Source organism: Chlorocebus sabaeus, chromosome 2 (genome assembly GCF_047675955.1).
Source record: "Chlorocebus sabaeus isolate Y175 chromosome 2, mChlSab1.0.hap1, whole genome shotgun sequence".
NCBI classification, from domain to species: Eukaryota; Metazoa; Chordata; class Mammalia; order Primates; family Cercopithecidae; genus Chlorocebus; species Chlorocebus sabaeus.
Window position 1 is genome coordinate 78,777,241 of NC_132905.1, and position 18,050 is coordinate 78,795,290.

Sequence of the window (18,050 nt, forward strand, 5' to 3'; positions counted from 1 at the left end):
ACAAACACGGTTCATTTATTTACTTTTATTTAATCCAACAATATTCAGTGTTTTCTGATCATTGACTTCTAGTTTAGTTTGGAAGATGAAATATCTACCAATTCATTCAGTGAACAGACATTTATCCAATTTCATTATTGTGTCAATTGTATATTCAAATACTAGTTAAATAACAAAAATATTTAAAACACTAGAAAAATGGAGGAATTGTAGATATAGTGACCAGATCAGTATTACTGACATTTAAATTTAAAGTATCAGAATGTCATCTAAAGGACTTAACAGATTGGAAGAAACCAACAAAAAGGCAGAGTCCAGGTATAAGTCATGGAAACAAAGACTAGTATAAAGATATGGCAAAAAAATGAGGCAGTTTGGAATCATAAATCTGAATTTTGTCATGCAAGGGAACTATTAGAAGCACAGGCATTGTATGGAAAAGGCGTATCAGTTTGGCATGCAGAAGACAGGAAAAGAATCTCATAATACCAGTATTTTATTTCTTTGCTTTTCTTTTTCTTTTGTTTTTTTTCTTCTTTATTTTTTTCTTTTGAGACAGAGTCTTGCTCTGTCACCCAGGCTGGGGTGTAGCGATGCAATCATGGTTCATCATACTTTTGACCTCCAAGGTTCAAGTGACCTCCTGCCTCAGCCTCCCAAATAGCTGGAACAGTAAGTGTGTACCATCATGCCCAGCTAGTTTTTAAAATATTTTTTGTAGAGGCCAGGCATGGTGGCTCACGCCTGTAATCCCAGCACTTTGGGAGGCCAAGGCAGGCAATCACTTGAGGTCAGGAGTTTGAGACCAGCTTGGCCAATCCAAGATGGTGAAACCCTGTCTCTACTAAAAATACAAAAATTAACGGGGCATGGTGGCCCTGTCTGTAATCCTAGCTACTCCAGAGGCTGAGGCAGGAGAATCACTTGAATCTGGGAGGCGGAAGTTGCAGTGAGCGGAGATCGCGCCACTGTGCTCCAGCCTAGGTGACAGAGCAAGACTCCGTCTCAAAAACAAAACGACAGCAACAAAAACAACAACAAAATATATATGAGAGACAGAGTTTCAGCATGTTGCCCAGGCTGGTATCGAACTTCTGATACCAGTGTTTCTTAAAAGGGTCTTGGAAGAATCAGTTATAGACAGAAGTAGAAAAGAAGAAATCCATTTCAACTAATGTGTTAGGGTGAAAAATTGGGTACAAGCTTAAAAGGAATATTGACATGAAGGGACAGGGAAGAGTAGGAAAAATATGGGTGTAATGGAAGCAGTTTATTAGTTATATATTAACTCACTGAATTTACTCAGAAGAAAGATATTTCCCATGGATTTACACTGAAGAAAAATGTACAACATTCCATACCATTTCAGATACTTAATACAACCTATAGTTTCATGAAATCAATTTAAGAAAAGCTCAGTTAGGAAAGCTCTTACTTGGGTGTTTTGAATGGAGAAAATTCTGGATTAGAGTACTGAGGAGTGAGCAGCACCTTGAAAAGGACTCTCCACTTCTCTGTGGTCTTCTTGTCTTATCTTACAGAGGAACTGGGGAATAGAGACAAAGATCGTATTTTGAATGCAATGTCCTGAGGATGCAAAGCAATAGTGAAGCATACTGGAATTTGTCCAAGGTCTGTGGTTCTTTGCTGATATATTTTTTTCCCCCAGATGGAGATGCCTCATTTGGATTTGTATTACAACTACTGTGAAACTCTGTTGAACACCTTGGCCAGTTTGTGAGCTAACTTGGAAGGATATCAACCAGCCCAAGTTGAGTCATCCCAGCTGAAATTATGTGAGAAAAAACAAACCTGCCCTCACTTAGATAACCCTAATATATATAAACATAGACAAATTAAACGACTGTGGTTTTTGTAGTCTGCCATCTTTTAGTGTTATTTCATATAAAACTAGATGCTTGAAAAATAATTTAGTACTAGAAATTCAGTGCTGTTATGACAAAACATTAAACTTATGGTACAGCCTTGGGAATCTGCAGTTACTGCAAAAACTTGGAGAAAGTGAGAAAAATGTTATTGTAGGCTGAAAAAAAGGATAACTAATGATATGTAGGGACAGAAATCTTAACAAAACTATTGCCTGAACTGTAGTATAAAAATATTATTGGATCTGACTATGGATATATCTATGCAAATGAGTTTGAAATTATTTCTATGAATAAACTACATATAATAAATTTTGAAAAGTTTATTTCTACAAATAAACTACATATAATAAATTATGAAAAGAATGTTCTAAGGACAGAACTGGTCTATTTTTCAGAAGAACTGAGAGAAAAGGTAAACGTACAAAGACTAGTTGAGTTAAATACAAAATCAGTGCGAGGCTGGGCACGGTGGATCACGTCTGTAATCCCAGCACTTTGGGAGGCCGAGGTGGGCAGATCACGAGGTCAGGAGATTGAGACCATCCTGGCTAACACGGTGAAACCCTGTCTCTACTAAAAATACAAAAAAAATTAGCCAGGCGTGGTGGCGGGTGCCTGCAGTCCCAGCTACTTAGGAGGCTGAGGCAGGAGAATGGCATGAACCCGGGAGGTGGAGCTTGCAGTGAGCCAAGATTGCACCACAGCACTCCACCCTGGGTGACAGAGCGAGACTCTGTCTCAATAAATAAATAAATAAATAAAATAAAAATAAATAAATAAATAAAATAAAATAAATAAAATACGATCAATGCTCATCTCCAGTCCCTTGCAGCGAGAGATTGTTAAATTAAGACACAGCATTATGGCAAATACCCAGATCACTGTCAATAGAATGTGGTCTCAGAAAGAAAAAAAAAAAAAAAAAAATCAAAGGTATGTCTGTGAGACATTTTATTAAGACTTCAGAAAGATGTGAGATTATGCCGTATGTACTATCTTACATTAGTCTCTAAGAATCTTAAGACATTTTCCCACATCATCCTCATGAGTAATCCAAAGGTATAGCAGGTCTGGAAAACAAAGGGATTGTGATTTTTGTCGATAGATATAACTATAAATAGGCACGTATTACTGGGGAGTTTTTAAGTATTGTATATACAGACAGAAAAATCAGTTATGGTACAAGAAGGAAAAGAAGACATTGGACTCCCAGACTTCCCTGGCTGCAATCACAGATGACTCCTCATACAAATGCAAGAATGACTCAGGCAGAGGGACCTACCCTGCAGCAAATCATTCCTAAGGAACATACCTGGGTCCCAATCAAGGAACTGTCAACGTGACTCTGGCTTGATTTCCAAGTTGCTATGAACCTGTGAATTCCATGTGCCTTCCATTCCTCTCTGCTCTCCTATTTGAATGGAAGTTTTTTTAAAATCATGGTTACTCTATGCCTGTCATGTTATTGCAAGTTGGGAGTACAACATGACAGGTATCTTTTCTTTGTAGTTCACAGTGCTCCAGACTATAAGACACAGAATTTGGGGGAGGGTGTCTGCAACGAAAGAGTCACAATCAAAGAGCCTCATTCTCACTTGAATTTAGTTAGATGATGGGATCTTAGGCGTCAAGAAAGTGCTCACTGAGCAGACTTTATACATGCTTTGGAAAGGTAGAATGAATCAATCTTTCTTCTTTCTTTCTTTCTTTCTTTCTTTCTTTCTTTCTTTCTTTCTTTCTTTCTCTTTCTTTCTCTCTCTTTTCTTTCTTTCTTTCTTTCTTTCTTTCTTTCTTTCTTTCTTTCTTTCTTTCTTTCTTTCTTTCTTTCTTTCTTTCTTTCTTTTTCTTTCTTTGTCTCTCTCTCTTTCCCTCCCTCCCTCCCTCCCTCCCTTCCTTCCTCCTTTCTTTCCCTTCTTCCTTCCTCATTCCCTCCTTCCTTCTTCTTTCTCTTTCTTTCTTTCTTCTTTCCTTCCTCCCTCCCTCCTTCCTTCCTCCTTCCTTCTCTTTTTCTTTATTTTTCCTCCCTCTCTCCCTCCCTCCCTCCTTCTTTCTTTCTTTCTTTCTTTCTTTCTTTCTTTCTTTCTTTCTTTCTTTCTTTCTTTCTTTCTTCTCTTTCTTTCTTTTCTTTTCTTTCTTCTTTCTCTCCCTCTCTTCCTTCCTTCTTTCCTTCTTTCCTTCCTTCCTCCCTCCTTTCTTTCCCTCCCTTCACTCCTTCTTCCCTCCTTCCTTCCTTCTCTTTTTCTTTATTTTTTCCTCACACTCTCCCTCCCTCCTTCCTTCTCTTTCTTCCTTCCTTTCTTTCTTTCTTTCTTTCTTTCTTTCTTTCTTTCTTTCTTTCTTTCTTTCTTTCTTTCTTTCTTTCTTTCTTTCTTTCTTTCTTTCTTTTCTTTCTTCTTTCCTTTTCTTTCTTTCTTTTCTTTCTTTCTTTTTCTCTCTCTTTCTCTCCTTCCTTCCTTCCTTCCTTCCTTCCTTCCTTCCTTCCTTCCTTCCTTCCTTCCTTCTCTCTCTCTCTCTCTCTCTACCTTTCTTTCTTTATTTTATGGTAGAGATAGGATCTGGTTACACTGCCCAGGCTGGTCCAAAACTCCTGGTCTCAAGTGATCCTCTCGCCTCTGCCTCACAAAGTGCTGGGATTGTAGATGCGAGCCACCACATCTGATGCAATAATCCATTTTTCTTATGGGAATACTGTAAATAATTTGTTACTAGAGAGTGTAATGTGTTTTGAGCTCCATTTCATACCATCTGGTGGTTTGCTATGAAGCTATAGTTGATCAGAAGAGGGTGTCAATTGAGATTAAGAGGGTGATTTTAAAGGTTTGCAGATAGAGCAAGAAGTGTAAGATTGTTACCTAGAAGACATGGACTATAAGATACAGTGGAATTGCCAGTCAGCACTAAAGACCAGACTGTGAGGAATAATTTTGTATCATGATTGGCTACTACATTGTGATTCATAATTTAGCAATTGTCCCATTATTTTTCATTTAGTTTCTTTTTTTCCCCATAACTTTCACTCTTAGAAATACAGCTGAAGAGCAGGATTTCATTATAAGTTTTCAGAGCTTCAGGTTACCACATAAATCACAGCTGGACTTAGGACTTGGTCTCAGCTTCCTGAACCAAATGGAGAAGACAAGAAGTACAGAGCTGCTGAGTAGTATAAAGCTTGAAAGGCACAAAGAGAGAAGACTTTCAGTAGGACCCACAGGACAATAAAAAATGTGAACAGGAGAAATCACTGGAAGCAGAAGTGAATGGGAGAGGGGATTTGTACACACACACACAAAATCAGCAATGGGGTGAGAAAGTATAAAATTTAGAAAAAAGTAAAGAAGTTGATTGAAAGAAACGTATCGCTTATGAAATTCTTCACTCATTCATGCATTCATACATTCATTCACTCACAAAAATACACTAAGTGCTTAAAATGAGTGCTTAAAATGAGCAAGCACTGTTCTAGGTATTGGAGATGAAGTAGCTGGAAACAAACTTGTTTCCAACAAACTGAGGGACATAGATCATACATTTAAAATTAATACACATATGCATATAATATTGTTTAAAGAGTTAAATGTATAAAACACATGTGTACATGTAATAATGCCAAAATATTTACAAAAGAGACATGCTATAAAAACTGAAAACAAAATGACAGAACAGAAAATAGTGTACCTTGGTATTCTCCATTAGGTCATTGGGACAGCTCCACTGAAGAGAGGACATTTACGCTGAGAAGTGAATGAAGGGAAGAAGATAACCTGGAGGAACATTCTTGGCAGAAGGAACAGTAAATGCCTGGGCCCAAAGGTGAGGGTGGAACTTGGTTGTTCTTAAACAGAATGAGTGACAGGACCAAAAATAAGAATAAAATAGGTTACAGATGAGGGTGCAGACAGAATCAAGATTATGTTTCATCTTGAGAAAGATGGAAAGCCTTCAGTAGGCTTGGATCAGGAGAGTGATATGACTTAATATATATAATCGTATTTTTCTGACTTCCCTGTATAATAGAAGAGCGCGGTGAGAGTGGAAGATGGAAAGCAGATTGGAGACTGTTGCAGCTTTCCAGAATAAATTTATAATTTTGGAAAACATGTATCCACCAGTCTGAGCTCAACAATATCTCAATACTTGGATATATTTTTGATGATGTGCTACAAATGTGAATTTTTTATATTGTAAAATGAAACGTCAAAATTTGGAAATTTGAAAAATTCTGCAAAATAATCTTTTGAATAATAAATGCATGATGTTACAAAACCATTCAACTACTTTTAAGAAACTACCACTAGCATAATTTTGATGTAGAATTTGATGTAGTATCAAGGAAGAATATAAATAATTATACATAAAATCTATTAACATACTCCTCCCATTTTTAACAATGTATTTGTGTGAGACAAGATTCTCTTCACCATACACTTTAACCAGAACAATATGTCAAAAACAGTTTGAAGGCAAAGCAGCTATTTTCTATTAAGATAGACATTAAAGACATATGCAAATACATAAAACTCCGCTTAGCCATTTTTTGTAAAATATATTTTAAATATAATTAAGCTATTGATATTAGCATATCATGAGTTCCTTATTTTTATTAATGAATAGGTATTAAAATAATCTCACTGTTTTAATAATACAGTAAATGTCAATGCACATGAGCCACAAAACAAAAGAATTTTGTATTCCTTAATACATTTCCAGAGTGTAAATTTGTTCTGAAACCAAAAGTTTTAGAATTGTTCCTGCATAATATTACATAGTTTCCACTTTTTTTTTTTTTTTTTTTTTTTTTTTTTGAGATGGAGTTTCGCTCTTTTGCCCATGCTGGAGTACAGTGGTACAATCTTGGCTCACTGCAACCTCTGCCTTCTGGTTTCAAGAAATTCTCCTGCCTCTGCCTCCCAAGTAGCTAGGATTACAGGTGCCTGCCACCACACCTGACTAATTTTTGTGTTTTTAGTAGAGACAGGGTTTCACCATGTTGACCAGGCTGGTCTTGAACTCCTGACCTCATGATCTGCCTGCCTCAGCCTCCCAAAGTGCTGGAATTACAGGGGTGAGCCACCGCGCCTGGCCCACATTTTTGTTAGTATGAACAGGTTGCTATGATCCAAATCTGCTATTTTACATGTCTCCTTCACTTAGGCAGCAATTTTTCTAGAGTACATAAAAGTGTGGAATTCCTTGGCCACAGGATATGTTTATGCTCAGTTTTATAGAATAATTACAATTAACTTTACAAACTGGTTATATTAATTTAGATTTCCATCATTAAGACATGAAATGTTTTCTCTAAATCATCACCAACACTTAAAGTTTGACAATCTAATAGATGTAATATTAAATGTTATTGAACTGAGTGTGTCCTTTCCTGGTGACTAAAGAATTTGATTATACTTTGACCTGTTAATAATCTTTTCAGAGCTCCTCTTTTGTAACATGTCTAATTGTCTCTTTTGGCCATTTTTGTGTGGGATTATTGCACTTATTCCACTTAATTAGTAGACTTCTTCATATATTTTAACTATGATTCCTTTGTCAGTTTTAAATATAGAAAGTGACTTCTCCATGTTATGAAAACTTTAGATTAAAAAAAATCTTTGTTATTTTAATATCATCTATTAATTTATTTGCTGATTTTTAGTTGTGTGTGTTTGCTTGCTTTTGTTTTTAAAAAAGTCTTTATCACCTTTAAGTTATATGCATATTTTCTTGTGCTGTTTTCCTAAAAATGTTAAAAGGTTTGTGTGGCTGTCATAATTCTAAAGATGTTTATTTCCTAGCATTGCTGCCCCTTCCCTACTTTTTTTTTTTAATCACACATTAAACTAGCTATTGCTATGAAGGAATGCTGACTATATCATTTAAGATCCAACTTAACTGACCTTTATATTTGGAAATTCTCCTGGGTGGTCTTTACTCAATTAAGCAAGTCTTTAAAAGTTGAGTTTTCTCCAGGTAGTGGCAGCAGCAGAAAGTTTCAAAGGACTAGAAAGCCAGAGAGTTTCAAAGGACTAGAAAGGTGTGATGGACTTTGGTTGTTTGACCATGGAGGGTCCCTATGAAGAGGAATGTAGGTGGTATTGAGAAGTTGAGACTGGTGCCTGACTGACAGCCTGTGAGGATATAGGAACCTTAGTTCTACAACCACAAGAACCTGAATTCAGCCAACAAACTAAATGAGCCTGGAAGCAGATTATTCTCCTGAGCCTCCAGACTGGAGACCAATCTGGCCAACACCTCGATCTGGACTTTGTGAGAATCTAAGCAGAGAATCCATCTGAGATCACCTGGGGTTCTGATCTATAGAACTGTAAGATCATAAATGGATGTGATTTTAAGCCTCGAAGACTGTAGAATTTGTTATATAGCAACAAAATATTAATATTTTTGCTTTTAAATTTCCATTTTTAATGTAAGAACTTACTGAGGATCTAATTTTATGTTTTCCCTATAGATGAACAATAATATATTATAGAAACTAGGGATCCATTTTCATTTTTTTCACATAGATGACCAGTTGTTATAAAGTATTTACTATCCATACTAAACCTAGAAGACTCTAAAGTTAATCTATACTACACTCTCTTTTTTTAAAACAGAGAACCTTAACTCTTTATTTTCGAATTTTTATTGGTCATCTTCTCCCTGATATGTGGTTATTTACCAGTATTTTGACCTGTTTTCACTTCAAAAATCAACCATTGATATTACTGTGAAGATATTATTGTTATTACTATTATTGGGGTATTTTTATTACATTATAATATGGTTTGGCTGTGTCTCCATGCAAATATCATCTTGAATTGTAGTTTCCATAATCCCCACGTGTCATGGCAAGAACCCAGTGAAAGGTAATTGAATCATGGGGGTGGTTACCTCTGTGCTACTCTCTTGATAGTGAGTGAATTCTCCTGAGATCTGATGGTTTTATAAGGGACATCCCCCCGCCCTTGCTCGGCACTTCTCCTTCCTGCCACCCTGTGAAGACGGAAGTGTTTACTTCCACTTCTACCACCACTATAAATTTCCTGAGGCCTCCCCAACCCTGGGGAACTGTGAATCAATTAAACCTCTTTCCTTTATAAATTACCCAGTCTTGGGTATTTCTTCATAGCAGCATGAGAAAGGGCTAATACCTTACTATCAATCCTTTCTATTTTCCTACAATGTCGGTCCCCAATCTTTTTGGCATAGGAATCGGTAGCATCAAAGACAATTTTTTCCATGAAAAATTGGGGGCATGCTTTCAGGATGAAACTGTTCCACTTCAGATCATCAGGCATTGGTTATGTTCTCATAAGTAACACACAACTTCGATCCCTCATATGCACAGGTCACAATACGGTTCGTGCCCTTATGAGAATCTAATGCTGCCATTGATCTAATAGGAGGCAGAGCTCAGGCTGCAATGCTAGCTCACCTAGGCTGCTCACCTCTTGCTGTATGCCTCAGTTTCTCACAGGCCAAGGACTGGTACATGTCTGTGGCAGGGGGGTTGGGGACTCCTGCCCTGCAAGTTTCATTCTTCCTGCACATCATTCCTTATTAATTTCATTCCTCACATCTCAAACCTTTCAAGATTCTTTTCATTATTTCTGAATTTTCTATAGTGAAGTTGTATTGGTTATACATACCAGATTTTTGCAGTGCTTAATATTATAGTAGCAATTATCGAGGGGAGTGCTGAAGGTACCTTGTTAAGTATTAATTTCACCACTTCATTTTACAGATGAGAAAAGTAAGCCCCAGAATGGCAAAAATGAAACAATGCAAAATTTTTAGACAGAAAAAATAGTCCATTATTTTTGTTTACAAGTTATGATTTATCCGTTTTTTTATAAGGCCTCACAGAAACTCAGCAGGAAAACCATGATAAAATTTCCAGACTTCTGGTTTTCTTGGTCTAATATTCTCTCCGCTATTCATTACACTACATTCCCTCTCATTCTGAAACAATTCCCATTTATTTTCACCTCGTCTTTCTGCTATGACATCCTGTCTGGTTTTCAGACATGTGAGGGAAGTTCAATGAGGGGGTACAGCACTGAAAATGCTCTTTGAGTGTCTTCGTTTGAAAACAACAGTAGGTGTTTCTAACAGCATCTACATAGCCAGTTTCCAAAATTTATTCCAGTACGGCAGTGCTTGAATGGCAAAATAATGATTCCTACTTTGGTACCCTGCTGCTAGTACCTATCAAATAAAATTGTCTGTCACTGCTCATTTATAGAGGAAATCCTGAGAGTACTGATTTTTAATTATTTCCCTTGAGCATCAGTTGTATTACATTTCATTTAATGGATACAGATAGAAAGGGTAAAATCATCACATGAATATTTCATAGCATGCTTAAAGCAGTATTTGAATGTAATATATTTAGAGTATATCAATTGAGAAACAATATAAATACCATTTTCCATGTATCCACCAGGCATAAATGAAATAATGCAAAATTTTAAGATAAAAAAGTCTATTATTTTTGTTTACAACTTATGATTCATTAGTTTTTCAATTGCCTTTAGAAATAGAATATGGCCCAATACTTTGTTTGCTATTAATTGCATGTTCATTATTTGTGCAACAAACTCACTCAGTGAGTTTAATTTGAAAAATTCCTAAGTTTTTGTACTGTTATTTATTCTGCATTTGTGTCATCAGAGAATCTTATAAACTGCAAGTGAATCAAATAAACCTAATTGATTAAATGTTCACTCAAATTTATGAGTCTGATTAGGCAAGGAGCCTTTTGCATAGAAATTATTTTGCGCTGCTTGGATTCATTTAAAGTATCTCAATGAATTTTATAAATGAATATTGACATTTCAATATTGCAGCATTTTGCTAACACATTATCTGATAGCAACAAAAATAAGCAAAGGAGTTTAAAAAGAGAAGGAAATTTAATTTCACATATAAAACAGATCAGTCTCTGTCCACTATGTGCTAGCAAAAGTATTAATCTTTGGTTAACGGCTCACGGTGAGCATTACAATAGAAATGGAGAGGCCATGGAGAAAATCGGCATTGTTTATAGCTTTGAACAGGCATGTTTCTTATTCCTCTACTGAGCTGGCTTCTACTGTGGTTAAATCATGAGATTAAATTTCTCATGAGGAACTCATTAAAAAAAGTGCTTCAACACCAAATGTACAATCAGTGGGCAAGAAAGAAACAGCCGTCTTGTCTTCAAAGTGCTATTTTCCTTATACAAGTATTTCATCCTAATGGGCTAGTTTGCCTCAAGTATACTACAGAGCTGTCAATATTGTGACTGCTTCTGCCATGTCCCTCTTCCTTTTGCTCTCAGACCTGCGTTGGACATTCTTTGCATTTTTATCGACCTCTCTGTGTAACTCTGGGACTTAAGTCCACATAACATGATGTTTCTCCCAAGGGCATTAGTTTCAGGAGAAGAGTGATGCCAAGAAATTCAAACTGTTGGTTAACAACCTGCTTGATAATTAATTGATAATTAATTCCACAGAATTCTATTAACATAAATCTTGCAAATGTAAATGCTGCAAGCTTAAGGTTAACTAGAGGGAAGTATGAAATAGCTACAATTCGAAAGCCAGAGTTAAACTGTAGTATAACAAGGAAAAACACACACACACACAAAAGGCATAAACTGCAACCCTGAGGGTCTCTAGCATCACTCTGATCATTTGTGGTTTTCCCTTCTCTCCCTAATTTCAGTTTTATTCATCAGTCATCCCGAATATTTCCAAACTTCTTTTGAAACTTTGTTTACTACCACAGAAATTGTTCTCAGTTTGTGATTCTTTCCTATCTACCACCAAGGCAATCCACACCTAAAAATATTTCACATTAGTAAATTTTAGAGGTAAACTTCAAGCAAGAATGAAACCATGTCACACTTCAGCAGGCTATATGACCTGGGCTCTGGATGTCCACATCCGGTTGGTCTTCCTGTCCTTGTGTTAATTTTTAGTCTCAATATATGTACTTGTGCATGCACACACACAGAACAAAAAGAAAAAACTACAGCTATGAGTCAGCATAGTAGAAGTTGCCTAATTTCATATTAAGGAAACATTTTCTTTTATTAAATCAAAATCCTAAATTTCCTGAACCTAGAGATAATATTCGTTTCACTTCTTTGTCTTGTGTTTTTCAACAATGCCAAAAGTCACTTATCAGATACAAGACATGCAGACCTTCCACAGGGTGTGGTGACTCAGGCCTGTAATCCCAGCACTTTGGGAGGTTGAAGCGAGCAGATCATGAGGTCAGGAAATCAAGACCATCCAGGCCAACATTGTGAAACCCCGTCTCTACTAAAAAAAAAAATATATATATATATATATATATATAGCGGGGCATGGTGGTGTGAGTCAGTAGTCTCAGCTACTTGGGAGGCTGAAGCAGGAGAATCGCTTAAACCCAGGAGGTGGAGGTTGCAGTGAGCCGAGATCGTGCCACTGCACTTCAGCCTGGGCAACAGAGCAAGACTCTGTCTCAAAAAAAAAACCAAAAAAACAAAAAAAAAAAGCCAGATGTTCTCACATTTGTGTTGCTGACTAATTAGGGCATTTAGTTCAGAATTAATAAAATGTGTCGTTGCATCAGCAAAGAAAAAGTAAACTGTTTTTTCAAATATCAGTGTAAGGGGAAGCACTGTTCACCTAAAAGGGTTACAACAATGAATACTCAATTAGAAAGAAAATATTTTGTGTCTCATGTATTATAATATACATTTCCTTTCCCTATGAGCTAGTTATTCCTGTCATCCAAAGCTCAACTTTATGTTTGAATGGTTTGTTGATATAAAGCAGGACACATTTTGTTTTTTGAACAAAGAAAAGGCCATATTTTAAAAATAGAATTTTGCACACTGGTGTAGCTGTGACCATGGTTATGTAATTAAATGTTCTCCTAGCCATAACAAAATTCACTCCTGGTCAATGCAATGTAAAATACAGTGGAACAGTGGAAATAATCAAATTAACTAAAGTGATTTGCTAACCTGGAGAATTTAATCATTCATTTGAAAAAATATTCTGGATAATTACTTATGAATTGTTGATTTTGACAATGCAGTAAACCCATTGCTCATCTAATTTGATAAAATTAATCAATACAATGAGCAAAATATAAAAATTTTGCATGCTGGAAAGACTTACTTTTGTTGCCCAATTTGGTCAAGTTACATGATCAGTGTCATTCTCCTTTGGATTATTCTAGTTACCGGACAGCTCCAGATGGAAGCCAATGACTATTGCTTGATCAGCATCTAGAAAATGTAATTTCTTACAATCTCTTCACACATTGCTATGTTTCTCTTCCCACTGAAACGAATTGGCATTAAGGGCATTTTTAACAAAGCCTGAACTTGAAATGTTTGTCAGCTGCATGTTTATTTCAGTATATTATATTGCATTATTATTAAGGAAAATTAAATTGATTATAATTGGCATACTGCTTTCAAAAATATATGTAATCGACATTATACATATATTCTCTTAGCTGTTCGTTGAACTTATAAACAAATTTACGGCTTATTATGGTTTACAGTTTTTCTATGTTGTTTATAAAAACAATAAAACATTGCCTCATCTAATCAATAATTTTTAAAAAGCATTGACATGGTTGGACAAACTGCAAGACTGTTAATTGTAATGTTGGTCATAGTAACAAATGAGAAATTAGATTGTTGAATCCAATTTCTCATAAAGCCTGTTTAAATAATGACATTTGCCAATATATTTGGCTTTTCCTTACAGAAATCAGAAACATATCACACAGGATAGAGATAATGCATACAGTCTAAGTGGATAATAATGGAAAGCAAAAGAAAAGTACAAAAAGGAAAAAACTCTTAGGCATCAACATTGGATTCTGGATTTCATACTGTTTAGTATAGTTTTAAGATGAAAGTTGTGGGCCAGGAGCAGTGGCTTACGCCTGTAATCCCAGCACTTTGGGAGGCCGAGACGGGTGGATCATGAGGTTAGGAGATCGAGACCATCCTGGCTAACGCGGTGAAACTCCGTCTCTACTAAAAAATACAAAAAATTAGCCGGGCGTGGTGGTGGCGCCTGTAGTCCCAGCTACTTGGGAGGCTGAGGCAGGAGAATGGTGGGAACCCTGGAGGCAGAGCTTGCAGTGAGCCAAGACCACTCCAGCCTGGGCAACAGAGTGAGACTCCGTCTCAAAAAAAAAAAAAGATGAAAGTTGTAAGGTGAAAATTACAACTGTCCAACTTGGTACTGGTATGAAGACATATATAATGAATCTCGTAAGTTTCTTTTTCAAGTTTAAGTTCTTGTTGTGCAAAATAATTGGAAAAATCTTTATGAGATCTTTATGAAGCACCATGCTCAGCCCCACAATAGAGACACAGACAATATATTAAACACTTTCTAAAACATAATAACGATGAGAACACTTGGACACAGAGTGGGGAACATCGCACACAGGAGTCTGTCGTGGGGTGGGGGGAGCAGGAAGGGATAGCATTAGGAGAAATACCTAATATAAATGAGGAGTTAATGGGTGCAGCACACCAACATGGCACATGTAGACATATGTAACAAACCTGCATACTGTGCACATGTACCCTAGAACTTAAAGTATAATAAAAATAAATAAATACATAAATAAAATAAAACATAATAAAATGTTTTGAATATACAACAGGGTGACTATAGTCATAATAACTTAATTGTGCATTTTAAAGTAACTAACATAATACTACTGGATTGTTTGTAACATGATGGACAAATGCTTGAGGGGATGGATCACCAATTCTCCACGATGTGCTTATTTCACATTGCATGCTTGTATCAAAATATCTCATATATTCCATAGGTATAAATTTACTATATACCCACAAAAATAGAAAATTTAAAAATTAGAATGAAAATATAATTTACAATGAAGCATTGTGAATTATAAATAAAAAATATTTTTCTCCACTTTATGTTAAAGTTAACTTGACAATATATCCTGGAAGTTAACTTGTTAATTTGACAATACATCCTGGAAGTTTTCCTTAAATACTATATAGAAAGAGTCCTTTGTAATTGTTTTAGCTGTGCACTACTCTCTTTTGTGTATTTACCAATATTTAACAACCAGTTACATATTTATCAACATTTGGGTTATTTCCAGTTTTTTGCTATGACAATCAGTGTTTCATTGAATACGTAGCATTGTGTTTGTTCTTTTGTATTTTGGGAATAGTTTCCTAGAAGTAAGATTGCTGGCTCAAAGAGAAAAATATATTCAATTTTGGTAGATGTCAACAAATTTCCATAATAGATGTTGAACCATTTTGTATCCTCACCAGTTAATGTATGACAAAGTACTTCCCCTACAGCCTAACCAACAATGCATGTTGTCAAACTTTTGGAGTTTTGCCAGTGCAAATAGGTGAGGAACAATAAATATTTTTAAATGCCAACACTCTCAGTTTTTGTTGTTGTTGTTGTTGATTATTTTCTCTATCTCTCCATCCTGTAAATCAATATGCTTTTCCAAAAATCACACATTTACTGTATTTGTCAGTTCTCACGATGCTAATAAAGACATAACTGGGACTGGGTAATTTATAAGAGACATACCTGAGACTGGGTAATTTATAAAGGAAAGAGTTTTAATTGACTTACACAGTTCCATATGGCTAGGGAGGCCTCACAATCATTGTAGAAGGCAAAGGAGAAGCAAAGTCACATCTTACACGGTGGCAGGCAAGAGAGTGTATGCAGGGGTACTCCCCTTTATAAAACCATCAGATCTCGTGAGGCTTACTTACTATCATGAGAACAGCACTGGAAAAACCAGCCCCCATGATTCTGATTCAATTACCACCCACGAGGTCCCTCTCGCAACATGTGGGAATCATGGGAGCTGCAATTCAAGATGAGATTTGGATTAGGACACAGTCAAATCATGTCACACACCTTTAGAAATCTGTCCGTTTATTTCTTGCCCTACATTTTTTATCTTTCTTCATTGAAGATTGGAATAAAACAACAAAATGTACTATTTTTTAAAATCAGAATCTAAGAAAATTAATTCAGGCAGACGTGCACTTTCCATAGAAACAGACCATCTTTGCTTATTTTAAATTATGAAGGAGCTACAAATGCAAATGGTGGTCTTCAAGGACCAGTATTTTGCTATAAGTGCCATATGGTTCTTTCTTTTCTACAAGAAATATGGAATAATTAAATGCAAGCAGCCTAAACATTAATCTCCTATATCCCAACCCAAATCTTCTGAGGATATGTATGCAACTAGTGGCAACCACTAGTTGCCACTAGTGGTTTTTCTAGTGATCAGCACTTAGAAAATACTTTGTCATGGATAATATTAGTAATTGTAAAGCTTTCATTCTGAATGAAGCCTTTAGAAACACTTCACACTTGTTATATAATTTAGAACAGTGGTTTTCTCCCTAATGTGGAATGGATTTGTGGGGAAATTGCTATTTTATTTTGAGTTGATAATTCAGGCTCTTAATGCCAAGAAATCCATTTCTCTTAAAGCCAGAGATCCTGATTGTTTTCTAGCAGCTAAAATATATGGAATAAATGGTAGTATTATATTATATTTACATTGTATATACGGCAAATAGAGACTTACCCAGAGTGGTTGTAAAGTCTTAGTGCTTTCAATAGATCTATGTTGTTTTCCTTTGGGTCTACTATAATTCAAAATGCATTGAGAACATGAAGGCATATTTTCTAGTTGAGGCTCTTTGTTCTCTTTTTCCATTGTAAGTGAGCCTATAACTTTCCAAGTATGTTACAGGCTTTCCTTGTAGGAGAGCCCACAGTAGATATTCTATTCTGTTATCAAAAAGCTAATGCTGGAACTAAAATCCTCATTTCCAGTGTGGCATTATTAACACTTAAAAAAGAGAACAAAACCAAATTTTTCTGGTTACCTTTTATTCATGCAAATATTCTTCCTTGTTTGTCTACTAAGCGCCAGCTGTTTCATATATATTATTTTTGTTTCACACAATAGTTTTAGATGGTTATCATCACCATTTTACAGACAAAAAAATGAGACTGTTAAAAGTAAAGGAACTCACTTATTGTCACTGTTATTAACTTGCTGAGGAAGAACTGAAACCCAGGTCTATCAGACTTCAAAGAGTTTCCAAAGTTCTTTTAGGTACAATGAGTCACTTCCCCGAGTGCAGTTATTATCTTATTCTTAAACATTTTTACATTTATTTTCTTTTTACTGATACCTGAGAGGTAGAATTGGAGTGTGTGTGTGTGTGTGTGCCTGATTTTATCAATTGCACTCAAAGATTGCATTTACATAAAAGTAGGTATTTACATGAAATGAAGAGTTTCTATATTTGCAGGAAACAAAATGTTATGTTGCTCTTTAAAGATACGCTTTGCAGTGTTACATTTCATAGACTCTGGAATGAGACTCGTGCTCAAATTCTGCTAAGTCAGGTATTAGCTGCATAGGGTTGGGTAAGTCCTTTAATTTTTCTGTGTTTTATTTTCTACAACTATTAAACTGTAAAATAACATTTTCTAACTCACTGGCTTGTGATAAAGGCAAAAGGAATATATATGTGCACATATATATATACATGTGTGCATACATGCATGTACACATTATATAAATATATGTATACATACCTTAGAACAGTAACTAGCTTATGTGAATTGCTCTGTTAATAAATTTCAGCTATTATTATAATTCTTCCTGAAAACTCTTTGTTAAATATTTTTATACGTAATTTTGCAGTCAATTTTCTCACAATTTGTTGTATCTGTTTATATTTATTTGAAAAATTATTTTCGACTACAGCTAGTTCAAGATTTTATTCTGCTCTCTGGCCAGGCCTTGGCAAAATTGTGAGCAGGCAGAGATTGAATGTGGCTCATTGACACCCCCAGCTTTTAACACTTTTATCTTATTTCAGCATATTTTTACTCCCATATTTCAGGGATCAATGTTTTTTATTCTGATCTGCTTTTCCTATGTGTTCATAAATGTATTCACAGTAAAGAGATGACACCTTCACGTGATACTCTTCTAGGTGTACTTAAATTAGAACAGTAGACTGTAGATAAAGCAGTTCTAAATACAAAGATATAGATACCTAACTGAGGAATTTTAGGAATTGAGGACTAAAGACTTTTTTTTTTTGAG